The sequence below is a fragment of the Marmota monax genome, unplaced genomic scaffold (assembly GCF_021218885.2).
Source record: "Marmota monax isolate L192 unplaced genomic scaffold, Marmota_monax_Labrador192_F-V1.1 WCK01_AAM20220418_F8-fsc00030, whole genome shotgun sequence".
NCBI classification, from domain to species: domain Eukaryota; kingdom Metazoa; phylum Chordata; class Mammalia; order Rodentia; family Sciuridae; genus Marmota; species Marmota monax.
Window position 1 is genome coordinate 4,836,079 of NW_026691988.1, and position 20,335 is coordinate 4,856,413.

Here is a 20,335-nt window from a genome sequence, read left to right on the forward strand (position 1 = left end):
ATATTTAAAGGGCTCTCATTCAGGGATATGGGTCATGTATATGAATGTAATATACAATATACAAAGACCAAAGGAAGTCATAAAGGGGATAGATTTCAGTAGAAAATGAGATAATAAATGTTTGGAAACCAGACCACTGCGGGTGAATAATGGATTCCACTAGTCACTCAAAATTTCAGCATAACAAGGTGCAATCAGGCACCCAGTATGGCTTAATCCAAGTGGATATTTGAATTCCCACTGATATAATTATCATATACAAGGCCTTAAGCCTCTTTTTTTTTTCTTGTAGTTAAAATGCAGAGTGATACCTCATATCACTAGTGATAAATTGAAGATACACAGTACAACAGAGACAGCATCTGGAAGTGCTCACTAAATAAATTACAGTAATAAACTAATTATAAGAAGGAGATCTAGCAAAGTAATGGCTTTATGCCTTCTGAGGCTGTGCACAATCTCTCCAGGATTTCTCAGCCCCTCTGAAAGGTACAGATTAATGACTTATTGATTTAGACCTTTTCTTTTCTTCCTTTGGGGAAAAATCAGGAAATATTATAAATATTTATGTTCATTAAAATCTTTAATAAGTCCATACTTTGTTTAATTTTTCTTTTGTTGGCAAAAATGCCCAAGAAAACGTTGGACATGTCACCATTTTAAGTAATAGTATTTAAATTCATAAGCATGATCACATTGCCCTTTATCAGGGATAAACATTACCAGGGAAAAAACTGTGCCTTTCTTTTCCAGTGTTATCATTATATTAAACACTAGGTTTCTCCTTATTTAAAACACAGACTATGAGCTTGTCCACTGGACTTGCTAAAGTGTCATTGGTCATTTACCTTCTCAAGTTAAAATAATCGTCTAACACTCCCAGTCTAATGGCCATCTGTTGGCAACAGGTCCACCTTGGCCCCTGGAGCCCTACCTCCACTAGTTTGTTCTGCATGCCAGTGTGGCCAGCTCACAAGGCCATGGCGAACTTGCGGTTTTTCTGTTCCTGCTTATCCGTCTGAGACATATGTATCCCACGGGAATGCCTTGACCTTTTCTGGTCTGATGGACTTATTGTTAAGGGAGGTTTCGGTACCTGACAATAATAGATGTTGAAACTAAATTTCTCCCCCCTCCCTCCTGCTTTTGGGTAGTTTTCCACTTCTGCTGCTTGGGGTATAAAAAAAGGTGTGTTAACAATAAAGATTATTATTGACTCCTGGATGAAGAACCTTGGTGTCCTGTGTGTCTTTTAACCTCGCCGTCCCTCGCCGGACTCGGCTCCCTTGGCCGGACGCGGCAATTGGAGGTTCTCACCGAGATCCGGAAAGCAGGGGTAAGCGGACGGGGCTCACCTTCTAAGAAGGAAGGGGGAGGATTGGTTTAAAGATATTTTAAAGAGACAGGGTACTTACCATGGGTAACTCAACAGCGAAGGTTCGTCTGGCCAACGAACTGAAAGAGCTGTTAAATACACAAGGAACAGGAATAAAAACTAAGACTGCAACCGAATTCGTTGAAATTATTGCCCAGGCTTGTCCTTGGTTTCTGACAGGAGGATTTCTTAATAATAGTGACTGGGAACTGGTGAGGCATGACCTTCAGAAATTATTGAGGGACCGGGGCTCGGACAGTGTCCCAGTTGCCACCTTTTCCTTATGGAGGTTGGTAAAGGATGCTTTATTAACAGATAAAGTAAAGATCAAGGATCAGCTTGCTGAATGTGAACAGATCCTTAATCAGGTGCAGGAGGAGCAAATGGCAGAATCCTTAAAGGATGAGGGTCCCCTTGAGGACTCAGGCTCGGAGGGTAGGAAACGCCTCCAGATTTCTAAGCCCAAAAAGGATCCTGAGGACCTCAGTTCTCTCTCTGAGGAAGAGGAGGGATTAGAAAGGGAGATAGAGGAACTAGAACATCGCCTTAAAAGGGCAAATGTGAGGGTGCCTAGGGCCCCCTCAATTGCCGCACCTCCTCCCTATAATCCTGATTGGAATGAGGACGCCCCTACTAGACGGGCGGGGGTCCACTGGGGTTCTAGAGCGGCTCAGGTTTTTCCAATGATTGAAAACGCCGATGCTGATGGACAGCCGGCCAGAGCCCATGTCCCCCTAGCCTTCAAGGACATAAAACAGCTTAAGGAGGCGGTCATTAATTATGGACCTCATGCCCCTTTCACATTGACCCTCTTCGAGTCCTTCTCAGCCAGTCAACTGATACCCAATGATTGGCAGCAACTTTGCAGGGCTGTGTTATCTGGAGGGGATTTCTTATTGTGGAAAAGTGAATATCATGAAAGGTGCCGCGAGCTGGCTCAGATTAACCTGAATGCGGGCCATCAACGGCGAAATGCTGAAATGTTGACAGGAACTGGGCAGTATGCCACCATAGGCCAACAAATTAATTACGACCCAGGTGTTTATGCTCAGATAGCCTCAGCTGCAGTCCATGCCTGGAAAGCCCTGCCCATTTCTAAGACTGAAGCAAAAATTTCCAAGATCTCTCAAGGACCCTCTGAACCTTATTCAGACTTTATAGCCCGCCTAATGCAGGCTGCTGGAAAAATATTCCCTAATCTGGAACAGGCTATGCCACTTATTAGACAACTGGCATATGAAAACGCTAACACTTACTGCCAAAATGCTATTAAGTCCTCCCGGGCCAAAAGTATAGATGACATGATTCGAGCATGCAAAGATATAGATGGGCCTCATATTACTGGTCAGGTTTTGGCTGCTGCCCTTAAGACTGGAATGCAAAAAGCTGATAACAGGGGAACCCGCTCTAAGGGGTGTTTTAAGTGTGGGAAAGAGGGACATATAAAGAGAAACTGCCCGGAGAGGAGCGAGGGTGCTGGCAGAGGGATGCCTGGAATTTGTCCTAGATGTCATAAAGGAAATCATTGGAGCAGTGAGTGCAGATCAAAATTTGACATCCAGGGTAACCCAATACACAACGGGAGCAGGGGCCCGCCCCGGGCCCCGGAAGCAAAAGTGTACGGGGCAATGCAGGAACGAAACAGTGCCCCAGGGAGTGGGCGTCTCCGCCGCCGCCTCCCACTGACCAACCCCTTTCTATCTGGGAACTCCCCAGGGGAACACCAGGAAGCGCAGGACTGGACCTCAGTTCCACCTCCCGAGCAGTATTAACTCCCCAAATGGGACCTCAGACGCTGCCTACTGGGGTTTTTGGACCCCTGCCAGAGAGGACGGTGGGACTAGTGTTGGGACGAGGTAGCGCAACTCAGTGGGGCTTGAAGATTCTTACGGGGGTTGTTGATGCTGATTATCAGGGAGAAATAAAAATAGTAGTAGAAGCTACCCAAGGAATTGTTATTCTTCCCCCCGGGGAGCGTATAGCTCAATTGCTGCTGCTACCCTTAGCTTCCATTCCTGGGCACGCCCTCCGTGGGTCCCGGGGCGATGGCAGCTTTGGCTCCACTGGAACTCCCCAGGCCTTTTGGGTAGCTCATTTGGATTCGCGTCCCAACCTGACCATTGAGATACAGGACAAGGCTTTCAAGGGAATACTAGATACAGGGGCGGATGTCTCTGTCATTTCTGAAAAACAATGGCCACCTGCCTGGCCCCTCCAGAGTCCCTCGGCCATATTACAGGGGATAGGACAGACCCGACCAAAAAGAAGTGCTTCCTTTTTAAAATGGAGAGATGGTGAAGGACATAGTGGCCATTTCCAGCCCTATGTAGTGACTGGACTCCCCACGAACCTTTGGGGGAGGGACTTGCTTCATCAAATGGGGGCTATTCTCACTACCCAGACTTTGAAAGAAAATAATGACTTTGTTAATGATGTAATGCTAGACATGGGATGGATCCCTGGAAGGGGACTAGGAAAGAGACATGAGGGCAGAATATCACCCGTGGATCCAGCAGAACAGGTTACCCGGCGGGGAAGAGACCGGAGAGGACTGGGAAATTTATCCTAGGGGCCACTGAAGTGCGGCCACCTCCACTGTCCATTACTTGGTTATCAGATGACCCTGTGTGGGTAGAACAGTGGCCCCTAACTAAGGACAAATTACAGGCCGCTTCCCTATTTTAGTTCAAGACCAGCTTAAGTTAGGACATGTGGTGCCCTCTACCTCCCCTCGGAATACCCCTATTTTTGTTATACAAAAGGGGTCTGGGAAGTGGAGACTTCTTCAGGACCTACAAGACCAGATAGACTCTCTAGCAGAAGTAGTTCTTCAGAACAGGCGGGGTTTAGACTTGCTTACTGCCAATCAAGGGGGAATTTGTTTAGCCCTTGGGGAGAGGTGCTGTTTTTATGCTAACAAGTCTGGCATAGTTCGCACAAAAATTAAACAACTCCAAGAAGACCTAGAAAAAAGGAGGAGGGAATTATTTGAGAACCCTCTCTGGACTGGACTTAATGGATTTTTGCCTTATCTTCTTCCCTTATTGGGACCATTGTTAGGCCTCCTTCTAGTAGTGGCAATAGGACCCTGCATTATAAATAAGATAGTACAATTCATTAAGGATCAAATTAATATCTTAGCCTCTAAGCCAATACAGGTTCACTATCAACGCTTGAAGATGGATGATCGCCTCTCTGAGATATACTTCAGACCTATCCGAAGATGAGTGTCCTCCTTAAAAGAAGAACTCCTGCCATATCTTTTCTCTATGCATACCTCTCCCTCTTGCTTTCCTGTACTAGGATCTTTGCTGTCTAATCTCTCGGTCCAATCACATCTGCCATTCGGTGGTGATGGTCATGGGTCCCGTGGGTGGAGACGGTTAAGCGTTTACCGCAATAATGTCTTGATAGGTCATAACACCTTGAGCTGATCTTGTAGTACCCAGTGACGGGCAACTTTCACGCTTGCTGTGCGACCTAAGACAGGGAATCGGGGCCTTCCCAGAGACGGGTAAGCATCGCAAGGGCTGTGAACGACCTAAGACAGGGGCTACTTGATTCCCACTGGCATGCAAAAAACAAAAGAGGGGGACTTGTTGGCAACAGGTCCACCTTGGCCCCTGGAGCCCTACCTCCACTAGTTTGTTCTGCATGCCAGTGTGGCCAGCTCACAAGGCCATGGCGAACTTGCGGTTTTTCTGTTCCTGCTTATCCGTCTGAGACATATGTATCCCACGGGAATGCCTTGACCTTTTCTGGTCTGATGGACTTATTGTTAAGGGAGGTTTCGGTACCTGACAATAATAGATGTTGAAACTAAATTTCTCCCCCCTCCCTCCTGCTTTTGGGTAGTTTTCCACTTCTGCTGCTTGGGGTATAAAAAAAGGTGTGTTAACAATAAAGATTATTATTGACTCCTGGATGAAGAACCTTGGTGTCCTGTGTGTCTTTTAACCTCGCCGTCCCTCGCCGGACTCGGCTCCCTTGGCCGGACGCGGCAGCCATCTTTCTCTTAGGAAAATTAGTTTTACCAGTCTAGACTAGTCAAATATAAGCCTTTTGAATTATGACAAATAGCAACTGCTTTCTGCTTTGAAAGTCTCATAGGCAAGTAGATGTGAATCATAGTTACATAGTTTCTGTAAACACAAAGTATGTCATGTTTACAGAATATCTTCTCAGTAGTGGAAATCCTGAGGCTTGACCCACATGGGAGATTGGGCATCATAGCAATGGGAGGGATTTGCCCTCCCATTGATTCCATGTGGTCAAAATTATTAAATTCCTCTTTTTATGCATATATGTGCATGTAAATTTAGAATTATCAAATGAAATTACTTTTGAAATTTTACCATTTAAAGAAATTACATAGGAACCATTTTAGAAGTAAACAACTACACCTAATATATACTTTTCCATAAATATTTCTTATTCAATGTACATATTTTCTTTTAAGAAAATTATGCCTAAACCACAACTATTAATCAGGACAAACTACAAAAGTTTGGATTCAGTTCCTTTTGTTTAGGAAAAAAAAACGCTATGGTATAGCTGACATTGAAGAGAGCACTGTAGTGCACAGGTCCCCTGTGTGTCACTTCATTTGAAACTCTTGTCTATTCTGTAAAAGAAGTAGAGAAGAAATTTTATTACCCAATTTTTTTGTGTGGTTTTTACAATTTTTTGTGTGTACTTTTTACAAATAAAGAAAAGAACAGAAATGCCAAGCATTTAGGTTATACACCTCACATCACTCAGCATAGGAGACAGTAAAATGTGGAATCAGAAACAGTGCTTCCTGCAGGGCGCCATGGCACACACCTATAATCCCAGTGGCTCAGGAAGCTGAGGCAGGAGGATCCCAAATTCAAAGCCAGCCTCAGCAAAAGCAATGCATGAAGCAACTCAGTGAGACCCTGTCTCTAAATAAAATACAAAATAAAGCTGGGGATGTGGCTCAGTGGTCAAGTGCCCTGAGTTCAATCCCTGGTACCCCCACCCCACTAAAAAAAGAGAAAGAGTGCTTCCTGCTTCAAGTCTCATGCAATTTCCATTCACCTTGTTAGTTATGCTGTAAATCACAGTGACAGCATCACCCTTTGGAAATATAGACTCACTCTCCTTTTTACCATTCCTATGAAGGGCAAAGTTGTTCACAGATGATCAACTCACTTATATCTGACAACATAAGTCCTAGATAGTGCAACTTTCTTGCTTGCTAAAACACAATTAACCATGTTTGTTATATTAAAAATGTGTCTACACCAATTGTTAAGGAAATTGCAGAAAATCAAGGTTGGACATAGTTTTTGTGCTATTGGCACATATCTTAAAAATCAATAGTTGCTCAAGAAGACTGCCTAATAGTCTGAAATATGAAAAACTTAAGCTGAGTACTTTGTGAAAACCTGGATGGTTTGTGACATGAATAAGGCTGAGTCTCTGGGTCTCTCCTGAACCTGGAGAGATCTGAAATTTATGTGTAGAAAACTGAGGAGACAAGATTTCAGCAGTATACATTATCTTTTTATTTATAAAATGTTTATATTTTTAATAAAGCCCTCTTCCCTAAATATGTGCACTATTATATAACTCAAAAGTCCATTTTCAGGAGGTTATTTCTGTATCTTTGAGTAAGCTAAACAATTTTAAGACATTAGATGTAGATTGGTCCTACCTTAATGTTGTCTGGTTATTTAACCAGAGTCTCTAATATCTTCCTTTCCCTCTACTCCCTCATCCAATTCCTCATAATATTTCCTTTAAACTTGTCTATTTTAATTTATTATACTAAGCTAGCTGTCAGATTTTTTTTTACTTATCTTCTTATCTCCACAATGAAGGTGCCCATTTCACACATAACTACCAGAAAATTTCCTTCTGAATTACAACTCATATTACATCCCTTATATTCCAAAACAATCAATGATTCTCTATTAGTTAAAAATGCTGATTTCCCAGATGTATTATCTGTTTTGGCTACTATAACAAAATGTCAGAGGCTGAATATTTTTATTGGGGAAAAAATATATAAATCTTTCATCAAACTCACAGTTAGTAGAGTTTGGGATGAAGAAATATAAAAGATGTTTATCAAACATCTTTTTAAAATTTAAAAATAAGTAGAGCTAGGGGCATGACTCAGGGTTAAAGCACTAGCCTAATATGTGAAGGGCCCTGAGTTCAATCCCCTGCACTGTAGGAAGAAAAAGAAAGAAAAGAGGAGAAAAAAATCAAGTAAATAAAAACTGGTGCATAGTTAATGCAAAAATCATGAAAATGACCTGACATGATTGGCTGAAATTTGGGAAATGCTCTGGATTTACTTCTTCAATTTTTCTATATACACTCTGTTCAGTGATGGAAAATCTTTCCCTGTTCAATCAGTATTCTATGCACTCATCTGCTTAGACAATTATAGGCCCATTTCTCTCTGGAAAGCCATTGCTCTTTATCTAAGTTTCAGCTCCTCCTGTAATTCTCACAAATGCACTCTAGCCCAGGTGATATTTCTGAATTATTTATTTTTTAACCTTTATTTTATTTATTTATTTTTATGTGGTGCCGAGGATCAAATTCAGTGCCTCATACATGGTAGGCAAGCCCTCTACCACTGAGCCACAACCTCAGCCCCAATATTTCTGAATTTTTATAGCATTTTTTCAGTGCTATTTAATGTCTCTCACTGCTTGATATTCTTTTGATCTTTAATTTATATCTTATACATAATTTTTTATATTTATGTATTGTCTTCTTAAAGAGATTAAGGTGCTAGGAAATCTGAATATCCACGTGCAGAGGAATGAAAGTAGACCTCCATTTTTCATCATAAATGACAACCACTATAACAACTCAAAATAGATCAAAGACCTAAGTGTAAGACATGAAACGTTAAAAAAAAAAAAACTGTGAGAAATACTCTAAAACATTGGTATGAGAAAAGATTTGGTGGTATGGAGTAAGAACCTCAAAAGCTCAGGCAACAACAAAAATAGATAAATGGTATTATATTAAACTAAGAAACTTCTGCAGAGTAAAGGTAACAACAGATTGAAGAGATGACCTATAGAATGGAAAAAAAAAATATTTGTAAACTATTCATCTGACATGAGCATAGCATCCAAAATATATAAGGATCTCAAAAGCTTTAACAATAAAAAAGAAAACAATCAGATTTTTAAAATGGGCAGATGAACTGAATAGTCACTTCTCAAAAGAAGATATACAAATGGCCAATAAGTGAAAGAATGTTTTATCAGAGAAATGCAAATCAGAACCATACTGAAATATCATTTCACCCAAGTTAGAATGTCTATTATCAAAAGGACAAGGAAATAATAATAAAAATGTTGGCAAGAATGTGGAGAAAGAGTAACTCTCATATGCTCTTGGTGGGAATGTAATAGTAGAGCTATTACAGAAAAACAACATGGTGTTTCTCTCACAAGTAGAACCACCATATAATCCAGCAACTCCACTATTGGTATATATCCAAAAGTATGTAAAAAAAAAAGTCTTCATTCCATGTTTATTACATCCACTAGTCACAACTGGTAAGATGTGGAATCAATCTAGGTGACTATCAATAAATTAATGGATAGAGAAAACGTTATAAATATACAACATGGAATATTATTCACCCATAAAAGTAACAAAATCTTGTCATTTATACCAATATGAATGAACCTGAAGGACATTTGTTAATTGATTCTAAACCTTGAGAGAAATTTAACTTTCAACTCACATTCATGAGTTGAATGAATGACTGATTCTAGCGCCATTGATGATACTTCTTTCTCTTGGAATACTTTCAAATCTTTGTCTGATCTAGGGACAGATTATGGAGATTTGGGTCATTTTGTTGTTTGGATTGCTTCTACAATTCAAAATCCCTTGGTTCCAATAAACATTTCTACTGTCTGAATATGCCTTCTCCCAGGGCCTCTGGTATGTATGTGTTTTCACATTCTTATGCTGAAAGGACATCTATCAGATATGAATTTATTTCAGGAAAAAAAAGTTATCTGAAGACAATAAGAAGACTGGATAAAACAGTCTTCTTTTACAAAGAGAATAAGGAAACTTTTATTTCTGTTTGTCACTCTAACTTGTATTGGTTCACCTAACTTTCGGAATAGAATCTGCCGCAGTCTGGCTGGGCACAAATGCCGAAGTCTGGCTGGGCACACAATCACGAGCCACCACACAGCTTGTAGATTCAAACAGCAACTCTTTATTCCCGAACTCACACCAGCCGTCTACAATCACGTTCTGGGGAAATCCACGTTCTCTTCCCAAATCCACGTTCTCTGCCCAAATCCACCTCCACTGGGCTTCTATCTCCAAAATATACTGTCTGAATCCCGTGAGAACTCAAGGGGAACTCAGGCAGCAGGATACGCCCTATTCCCAGCAGGAATAATCTTATTAAACCTTAAACCTGGAACCTAAACTGGGAACGCCCTAAACACGATTATCTTAAAACCGGGAACACCCTAATCTGCCTTGGTCCTTGAGCAAGGTCACGAACATTCAATGTCACTGCAACATGGGGTACTCTGGCAAGGAAATTGTCATACCTACTTACTTGGCTAATGGCTCCCAGCATCTCCCCCCTTCTGATTAATTAAACAACAAGCAATGTGGCTTAAGGACCGTGCCTGGTAGGTTGTCCAATTCAACATATGGTTCTTACCCGTCATCGGAAAACTGACCTTTAGGCGTCAGCCTCCTGTCTTAGGTTGATACCACTGCAATTGGATCATACCCGTCACTGACTACCGGTCCAGCATAAGCCATTGGCCCCCAAATTTTAGACCATCACTAGCAGAAGGGAGGAGGATACAGAAATGCCACGACACCAAGCCAATTGACGGCTCCTTGGGAAAAATTGCATCACTGGTGACACCATCAGCAAAGATATGTCAGCACTACCACAATTAACATGGGTGTGCTGGCAAGGAAATAAAAATTGCATCACTAGTGACACCATCAGCAAAGATATGCCAGCATTACCACAATTCGCTGCACCAAACGATAGTTACATAGTCCAGGCAAGTTCTGCAAGCAGTTCAAAGCAGAGGAATCTATCAATATGTCCATTTCCTCCCAAAATCCGTTTCCTCCCAAAGTAAGTTGACTCTTTGATTGAGCATTACTTGTTGAGTTCTTCACCGGCACTGGGATGGAGATAGGAATTCTGGCAATGATGCTAAAGAGACATTATCCTGAAAAGAATTATTAAATATAATGAAAAGGAAAGGTGAAAGTAAACAAACAGATCTGTTAACCTACTTTAAAAACAATCCTTAACAGCCTTTTACCTAATTTAAACTAGTAAACAAACAGATCTGTTAACCACCTTTAAAAACAATCCTTAACAGCTGTTTACATAATTTAAATTAAACCATTTAAATCACGTGAATAAAAAAAATAATAATAATTCGGATCCATTTTTTCATGAGCGCTCCTCATATAATAAATACGGACATACGCACATACAGACATACAACACAAAACACAAGAGTGTACACAAACGTACAACACATAAGAAAATAGTAAAGGCCTTGTAGCTTTACCTAGGTGAAATCTCCATTGCAATGTTTAAAAACTCCACAGTCAAAAAATAAAACTGATCAGAAAAACATTAACCTAGGTTTGTATGAGCTCAAAAAATAAAAATAGAACCTTATGATGTAGAAAAATGCAATAATAAAATAGCTATTGAAAAAAAGCATCCTGGTTAATCACTGTCGCAGATGTAAGAATGGCCAAGCTGGAGCTCTGGATATCAGCTGTTATGGATTTGAGTCAAATCATCTTCTTTTCCATCTGTAGAAACTGTTTTAGTTAATCTCTCTGGAATCCAAATGGGCTGCTGTTCTCCCTGTGGAAAAACACAAACAGACCCCCGACTCCAGACAATCACTGGGTCAGGACCTTTCCATTGTCCTGTTAGAATATCTTTCCAAAGTACTTTAGGCTTATGTACATTTTTTGGATACATATGTCTTTCCGCAGCACTAAGTCCTGATGAATCCAAATTTAAAAAGTTTAGAGTAAAAAGCGTTATTTTAAGTTTATCTTTGGGGGATATATTCCCCTTTCCAATTCCCTCTTTTTGCTTTAATAAGTATGTTTTAATAGTTTGATGAGCTCTTTCAACTATGCCTTGTCCCTGTGGATTGTATGGGATTCCTGTTATATGAGTAATACCAAATGATGAGCAAAATTGTTTAAAAGAGGTAGAGGTATAGCCAGGACCATTCAAGGGGAACTCAGGCAGCAGGATACGCCCTATTCCCAGCAGGAATAATCTTAAACCTTAAACCTGGAACCTAAACTGGGAACGCCCTAAACACTATTATCTTAAAACCGGGAACACCCTAATCTGCCTTGGTCCTTGAGCAAGGTCACGTACATTCAATGTCACTGCAACATGGAGTACGCTGGCAAGGAAATTGTCATACCTACTTACTTGGCTAATGGCTCCCAGCAGAATCAAAAGGAAGCATTTGGGAATTCCCCTTCATTTTCCCAGTCCCTAATTCCAGGAAAGGTACCAACCTTTCATTATGTTGAAATCAATAGAAATTAAACATTTTGTTATCAGGTGTGGTTAGTACCTTTGCTTCATATACCTATCAGGAAGCAGAATTGCAGATAAAATTATTTGAAACAAGGTATTTGTATGTAATCTAAATGACAGTTTGGAATCATTGCAGGATTAGAAGGTTGAGAGTCTGATGTTTTGTATTAAAACTAATATAACTTTTTTTCTTTTAAATATGTAGAGGAAATTTTTAAAGGAGATAAGAAATCTTGGAATAAAATCTCTAATAGTCCCCCTCATCTTTGTTTCTATTATTTATTGTAAAACCTCCTCTCCATTCCCATTATCAGGATCTTGACTCTGTGAGCAAGAATTGCTCCTACAGTTTCTGGGTCCGTTCTCTTGTCCTAGCATTCAATAGCATTAAATCGACACTGTAAACCATTTAAGTTGCCTTAGTCTTTGCTTCCATTAATTAAGATACTTCCACTGTGCATGCAGAGCCAGGACAGACAATTAAACCTTCTTTTACTGTGTTTTATTTTATGTTCCCTACTTTTAACTAAAACCACTTTTCTTACTGTATTTTAACATGAGCAGTCTTGTGATATGAATCTTGGATGTTTCCCCAAGGCCCATGTTACAAGGCTTGGTCTCCACAGTGGAGATGCTGGGAGGTGTGGAATCTCTTAAATATGGAGCCCAGTTGGTGGCTTCAGCCATTTGGAGCATGTCCCCTTAGGGGATCATGGGATCCTGGCAGCTTCAACACAGCTACCAGCGCCCCTACTATTCCTCTCTGGCTTCCCATCTGCTATGTGGTGAGCAGCTTGCACCACCTTATACTCTCACCATGATATGCTCCATCCCTACAGGCTCCAAAGCAATGGGGCAACTGACCATGGACTAAAATCTTCAAAACTGTGAGTCAAAATTCACCTTTTTCTCCTTTTGAGTTAATTATCTCAGATATTTTGGTACAGTAACAGTTGACTAACAAAATGATTCTAGCGCCATTGATGATGCTTCTTTCTCTGCTCTGATATGTACTGCTCGAATATGGAATGATTCCTTACCAAATCCTGTCCTTCTGGCTCAAGGGCCTTGCCACTTCTGTTCCTTTCTCTGAGCTCTTAATGGACTTATGGTCTGCAGCTGTTTTGTTGTCTTTAAATTCCTACTCTACTTTCTTTCCCACTTGGCAGATCTTTTTCTTCCTCATATCCACAAACATATAACTACTATCTCTGACTTTAGCTTCAGCTAAAGACCTAGATAGAGACCTTCTATAAGCTCCCACAAGCTTCAACACAGCTGCCAGCACCTGTCATTTTCTCTCATTGTCACATTACAAATAACTACCCATGTGCTACATAAGTCTATCTCCTTTCTTTGTGCACTGGATCCCAAAGACATTGCTCTAGAAGTCTGTTCTTAAGGCTTGTTATAATTAATTTTTCTTTCTGTATTGAAATGAATACAAAATACAAATATACAAAATACAAAGAACTCTCTGAATCTGACATCATCTTCCAGTTCCTGTCCTAATTCTCACTTTGATTTCACAGTAAAACTCCTTTACAGAAGTTTATATGATCCCTGTGTCACGTCCTTTCCTCTCAACAGGATTTACCCCACAACTTCACTGCCTTGTTAATGTCACCACTGATCGCCTCATTACTATATCCAGTAATTGATTCCCAGTGCCATCTTACATGATATCCTGGCAGCTTTTGATAAACTGCTACTAACCCATTCTTGATGCAGTTTTTTTTTCCCCACAATTTCTTGACTTTCCTCTTTCCTCGTTTCGAATTTTGTTCTGCTTTTTACTATATTTTTTGGGGGGGTGGGGCGAGGGGGTTCTGATTTCTTATCACCAACCCTAACTTTTTACACACATCAGTGTATGTGCTGTGGGGCCCAGTTATGGAAATCTTGCTCCTATTTACACTTATCCCCTAGGTGATTTTATCTATGACTTTATATACCGTCTGTCTCTACATTAGTGACTCACAGATTTATATCTCCAGCTCAGACTTCTCCCTGAGCTCTAGGCTCCTGTGTCCCACAACAGTCTGCTGGGAGTAGAAAGTCATATCAAACAACATGAACAAAGCAGAAATCCTGACATTCTCTTCCTGGTGCCCTTGGACCTGCAGCCTTCCCTATCTTAGTTAATGATTTCTGTAATATTGGAGTTGCTTGCACCCAAGTCCTTGGAGTTAGCCTTGCCCTCTCTCATTATCTCTCACTCTACATATGTTAAATCAGGTGTTCTGTCCCTCCTGCATCTCTGGTGCAAGTCACCATGATCTCTGGCCTGGATTACTCCACTACCCTCCCACCTGGTTTTTGTATTTTACTTTTACTTTTACTTTTACACAACATCAGTCAGTGACTGAGCCCATTAAAACCTAAGACCCATTGGTCACTGCTGTGCTCAAAATGTTTCAGGGGCTTCTTATTCCACTCAAATCAAGAAGCCAATTGCTTATAGAGCCTACTGATTCCGTAACTTCCAACAGGTCCTACTGCTTTTTCCCATGTACATTTTGCTCCGGTTGTGTTGACCTATTTGCTGTTCCTCAAGTACGTTCCCAGGTGCTCTTCTGTTTTCACTACCTGCGGGGACCATTACAATTGTTTAGTCCCGGACCATTTTCCTTTAAAATTCCTTCTTCCACTCCATCCTTCAAATTACCATCAAGTTTATGCATTCTTAACTATTGAGTCCTTCATGTCTACTTGATTCTAAAACTCTTCAACAGGTCTTTCTCTGAGCTCCAGGAGAAAGTCCAGAGTTAACCTGTACTTCAGTGATCTGGTCCCTGCCTATCTCTCCAGTTTCTTTTTTACACCGTCCCTCCCTAGGCTGCCTTCTTGCATCCTCCCCCTCCTCAATATATTGGACTCTGCTTGAAGCATGCTCCTCTTCCATGTCCACCAAAAATCTCCTGATTCAATTATCTGGCTGTCTACAATATTTTTTCCTGTCTACCAAAATGGAATTGCTCCATTCCTGGTTCTTGTACTGATCACAGCACTATCACATTCCAAAACTTTTATTTTATGCATTAACTGAGATGTTTCAAAATTCTTAGTGCAGAGGGAGGTATGTTCTTAAATGTTTATTAATGATGTGATGGTAGAGATGCTCTGTTTCCTCTTCTAGGCTGAGACCTTAAGAAACTGAACTTTTGTCTACCATCACCATTTGGCACAGGGCCTGAGCTCAAGTTGGCATCCCAAAAGTCAGCTGACTTCTTAAGATGCAGAAAGAGGCACATACCAGCATGCTTCTGCTCCAAGAAGCTTTATAATAGGTAATAATAGTAAAAATAATTATAGGCAACAAAAAAAAGTAGAAAACCTAAATATCTATTGAACTAGATCAAACCACGTAAGCAGGTACAGGGACAAAGGCTGTTAAAGATGATAACTCAGAATCAGTGACCCTTGCTTCTTGGTTCAGCTTATAACCAGGAAATCACAGAAGCATCACCAAGTTTACGTTTAAGTTCAAGGATACAAGTAGCCGACAAGTCTGTGCTTTCACAGAGGCACACCCAAATTTCATGGCTTCAACACGTGAAGACATTCCAGGGCATAGAAAGTCTGACAAGGGTTTTCAGTCCTTTTATTGATGGCTGGTCTAGGGGCCAAGAATATCCCTTGGTCCACCGCAATATCAAGGTCAAATACATCCACACTTTGTTTGCTACATCATCCAGTCTACCCACAATATCCATGCAACAAGACTGGACATACTTGCCACTTGTATTAATAGGAAAATGAATACAGGTGCCATACAGGTGCACAGATAATAACAAATGAATGAGGTGCAAGGGAAAAGGAAACAATTTCTTCACCCTCTGAAGTCTTGTTAAAATAAACTGGCAGAGACAAATTAACTGGAGAAAATACACACAAATTTACATGAATGGAACCAGTCACCTAGTGTAATTAGCCACATGCCCAACACAGTTCAGGAGCTTATACACGCCTTTACTTCATGGGAGGGAGGAAGTGGGAAATGAAGACAATTTGGAAGGATTGCGAATTATTTATTAGGGTCCCCAAGAGAGAAATGAACTTGTACAATAGTTCTCTTTGAAATTTGACAGAGTCAAAAGAACAGATATCATCTTGTAATGGAAGACCAGTCAGGTGTGGTTATTATATTTCAGTTTCCTTTTCTGAGATAAAGTGGGATAGAAGGCAAGAGTGTTTCCTTTTGCAGTCTGGTCTTAATGCAGGCAATCCAGGGAGAGTCTCCACCTACACTTGGATGGGGAGAAGCAATACAGGATGAGAGGATATTGATTCTGAACTTCTTTTTAAGGTCTTCAATTTCCTTTAGATCAAATTTCTCAGCATAAAAAAAAAAAAAAAACAACCCTATATTTATGGGGCATCATTTTCTGAGCCTCCATCCTAAAGTGTTAACCACTGTGTTGAGTAAAATGGAATCAAGAAACCAGACTCTACGTCAGTTATTTTAAGAAAATTCAATATACAGATTTGGCTAAACATTGTTTGATGAATGAGGGGCAACATATGAACACCAGATAACAAAGAAAGTAACTGCTGGAAGCTAGCAACTTGCCTGAGGATTGACCCTGAGGAGGTGAGACTCCCACCTTGGAGGAGGTACATTCTGCAGCTGGTGCTGAGGGTTGCGCTATGAGGCCCCCAAGGAGCTCAGACTGGAATTCAAACCTCTTCTCAGGACACTGGCTTATGCCAGCAGTTTGGAGACTAGTAACGATGCTGGGGGAAAACTATTGACTAGAATCAACTTCTAATGGCACAAATTGTGGCGCCATGCACAATTCCTTGATGGGAAGAAGACTCTGTTAGGTGAGCGGAGGAACAAGTCCTTTCTTCTTCTAGCCATTGTTGTTTTGCTAACGCAAACAGAATTTAGGAATTCAACCATCAAGGGAGAAATAATTTTAGATCACAAGAAATAATTTTACATACAGAAGAGTGGGTTTGGAAATGAGAAACAGTAGCTTAACAGTCAGCACACCAATATAATTGTGCACTATGGAGAAGGAACAATGAATGAAATAAAGCAACACTTAATCACACGGATTCAGTTCATATCTTTTCTTTGGAGAAGGAGAAAATAGGAAATGTATTGGGGGGACATAAATTATTGAAGAATGAATGGTTTCTAAGAAAGAAATTAGCTTGTAAAATATTCTGGAATTTGAGTCAAGAAACAGACATCTTGTAGTGGAAGACCTTTCAGGTAGGGTATAATGCATCGACTCGCACTGCTGAACTTTAGAAACTCGAAAGGGACGATGGAGGATTAAGAAAGACAAGCAGGCTGGCCTGGTGATAACTCCAGTAATCCCACTAGACCAGAGGCTGAGGCAGGAGAATCGCAAGTTCAAAGCCAGCCTCAGAAAAGGCAAGGTGCTATGCAATTCAGTGAGACCCTGTCTCTAAATACAATATAAAATAAAGCTAGGGATTTGGCTCAGTGGCACAGTGCCCCTGAGTTCAATACCAGGCAAGAAAGAAATGAAAAAAAAATGAAAAGAAAAGAAAGACACACAAACATTTACAAAGAGAAAGCTGAGACCAGATGTGACAGCATCCTCTGATGGAGGAAAAATGACCTGAGCTGGAACAGCACTTTTATTACATAGGTTTTATCATCAAAAGATAATTTGTGGAAAAAGTTTCCGCAAAGCAGACAGATTTGAAGGTCTTGGCAGTTTTGAGACATCGTGTTATCTTATTATGCCCAGAATTCTTTATTCCCAGAAGCTGGTGTCTGAGCTCAAGGTCAAGACTGATATAGTTCAATGCCTTTGCCCAGAGCTCCCTTAGGCAGGGTGTCACCATATCAATTGGGCAACCTTGTCATCCACCTTTGCACACAAAGTTTCCAGCACAAGTGCAGCCACAGTCATGAGGCAGTCAGAGACCATAATCCAAGTCACTGCTCTCCATGGTATAAAAAGAAGAAATAAACGAAATATGTATAATTTTCACATTTCAAAAGATGCCAAAATTGTACTAAAAAGGGGGTACATGCATATGTAATAAATTACCAAGAAGTCATAAAATAATCTATGAAAATCTTAGGATAGTGATTTTTCTCAGGGAAAGGGGGAGTTAAAACGACAAGATGACACAAGAGATTTCTGCTTTGTTTGGAAATTGTTTTTGCATAAGCTGGACACAATAGGTACATGAGTGATGGTGAGGGAAATGTAGGAGGGCCTAAGAAACCAGGGAAAGATGGCAAGTGAGGAGGTCAAGGGCAGGGCCAGAACAAATGAGCATGGAGAAGCGTTTTTATTTTATTTTTTTTTAGTGAAAACATTGTGTTTATTAAATGCACTTTGCACAGCAATAAAAATAACAGGATACTGACAAAAAGACATGGGTATATCTCACAGAAATTATATTAAGATTGTTAGAAATTAGAATAGATGGTGATCCTCTGGATGGTTTTCAACCATGTGACATATAGGAGTCTTCTCTGAGTGTTGGAAATATGCTATTCTCGGCAGATGTGGAGGTTACACTGGCATAGATATCTGTATGGTTTATTGAGTACTAAACATTAAATCATTGTACTGTACTACATGCATACGAAAACTTAGTAAGATATTAAAAATGAGATTTTTGTATTTTACATGCTTTTCATGTGTTTATTTCATTCATGGTGTTATATTGTCACTCATGTGATAATATATACATATATTCAATCATTTTTAAAAATTATATGTTGCCCAAATTTTTCTCAAAAATAGGTGTATAATGAAAATAGTGATCCCTAGTTTATGATGGAGATTAGTTCCCCACATCAACACAAATGTTAATGCTATTAGTCTTTTATATTAGGCCAAATATATGAATACATATTTTATGGAAGAAAATCTCTTTCATAATTCTAATTTACCTTCCCTTGATTGGTGATGAAATTGACTGTTTTTCTACTATTTCTTATATGGCTATTTGCATTTTATTTTGAAATGGCTGTATTCTTGTTTTGTATTTTTTGTATTTGTTCTAATTACTTATACATGTCAGCTGAATGAAGTTTGATTCATTGTACACAAATGGAGAACAACTTTTCTCTGATTGTACATATTGTAGAGTCACATCATTCATCCAATTTACGTAGGGTAATAATGTCCATCTCATTCCACCATCTTTCCTACCACCATACCCCTGCTCCCCTGGTTCCCCTCTGCCCAATCCAAAGCTCCTCCATTTTTCCCATGCACCTCCCCTTTATTGATCAGCATCCACATATCAGAGAAAATATTTATCATTTGGCTTTTGGGGATTGGATTATTTAATTTATCATGATATTCTCCAACTCCATCCATTTACCTGAAAATGCCATAATTTTATTCTCTTTTAATGCTAAGTAATATATACACCACAGTTTCTTTATCCATTTATCTATTGAAGGGCATCTAAGTTGGTTCCACAGTTTAACTACTGTGAATTCAGCTGCTAAAAACATTGATGTGACTGTGTCACTGTACACTGATTTTAAGTCTGTTGGGTATAGACTAAGGATTAGGATAGCTGGGTTAAATGGTGGTTCCATTCCAAATTTTCTAAGGAATCTCCAGACTGCTTTCCAGAGTGGTTGCACCAATTTGCAGTCCCACCAGCAATGTATGAGTGTTACCTTTTCCCCCACATCCTTGCCAACATTTATTGTTGCTTGTATTCCTGATAATTGCCATTCTGACTGGAGTGAGATGAAATCTTAAGAGTAATTTTGATTGGCATTTCTCTAATTGCTAGTGGTGTTGAAATTTTTTCATACATTTGTTGATCAATTATATATCTTATTCTGAGAAGTGTTTGTTCAGTTCATTAGCCCATTTATTGATCGAGTTTTTTTGAGGGGAGGGGAGGGTGTTAAGTTTTTTTGAGTTCTTTATATATCCTGAAGATTAGTGTTCTATCTGAGGTGCATATGGAAAAGATTTTCTCCCACTCTGTGGGCTCTCTTCATATTATTAATTATTTCATTTGCCAAGAGGAAGCTTTTTAGTTTGAATCCATCCCATTTATTGATTTCTGAATTTATTTCTTTCACTTTTCAACTTCCTGATTGACGAAAGCACTTGTGGACACAAGCGGAGACCCAATCAGACACTTGTGCTCCTAAGTGGGGGATCCAACAGAGAAAATAAAAGAGACACATGGACAGAGGGGACACTGATCAATAATATTGAGGAGTGTGTGGATAGGATATAAGATAAGGAAGTTCCAGAGACCATAAAAAAAAAAAAAAAAAAAAAAAAACAGGCCAAAGCTCCCCCACTGGATTCCTAGCTCTGGGGCCTCTTCTCTTCTGAGAAATCTATCTCTGCATCTCTGTTGCTTTTGCAATAAACCTACTTCTTGCT